At 67.8% G+C, this 419-nt stretch overlaps 1 protein-coding gene across 1 annotated transcript in view; it reads left to right on the top strand.

The window, feature by feature from the left end:
* Positions 1 to 81: 81 nt before the first annotated feature.
* PDS5B (PDS5 cohesin associated factor B) overlaps positions 82 to 419 on the top strand; it is a 183313-nt gene continuing 182975 nt past the window's right edge. Inside the window, exon 1 of the mRNA XM_011946898.1 lies at positions 82 to 247. The gene's annotated coding sequence lies outside the window, so the exon portion shown is untranslated. The remainder of the gene's footprint in view (positions 248 to 419) is intronic.

Below are 419 nucleotides of genomic sequence, written 5' to 3'. Positions count from 1 at the left end.
GAGCCGTCTGGTCGGCAGGGGGCGCTGCGCACCCATGCCGCGCTCTGCCTGCCCCGGGTGCTGTCCGCGGCGGTTCGATTGGAGCAGCCGCCGAAGAGCGCTTGGCGCCATTTTGAAGCGGAGAGGAGGAGGAACGGCCGGGCTGGCTGCGGAAGGGGAGGGGGGAGAGAAGGCGATTGGATGCGGCGGCGGCGGCGGATCCCGGAGAGCCGCGGAGTGAGAGGAGTAGCGAGTCGGGAATCCGGAGGTAGGAAACAATTCAGTTAACGGAAAGAAAATGTCTCTCTTCTCTGGCCGCGGCGCTCCATTTTTCGGTGGCCGCCACTGCCGCTGTGTGTGTGTGTGTGTGTGTGTGTGTGGCAGGGCTGAAGCGCCGCCCGCCCGGGTGCCAGGCGCGACTCGCCTCCCGGCATCGGGGG

Source organism: Colobus angolensis, unplaced genomic scaffold, assembly GCF_000951035.1.
Source record: "Colobus angolensis palliatus isolate OR3802 unplaced genomic scaffold, Cang.pa_1.0 Scaffold255, whole genome shotgun sequence".
In the NCBI taxonomy this organism is placed as follows: domain Eukaryota; kingdom Metazoa; phylum Chordata; class Mammalia; order Primates; family Cercopithecidae; genus Colobus; species Colobus angolensis.
Note: the sequence above shows the minus strand (reverse complement) of the source record. Positions and strands in the feature narration are given on the sequence as shown.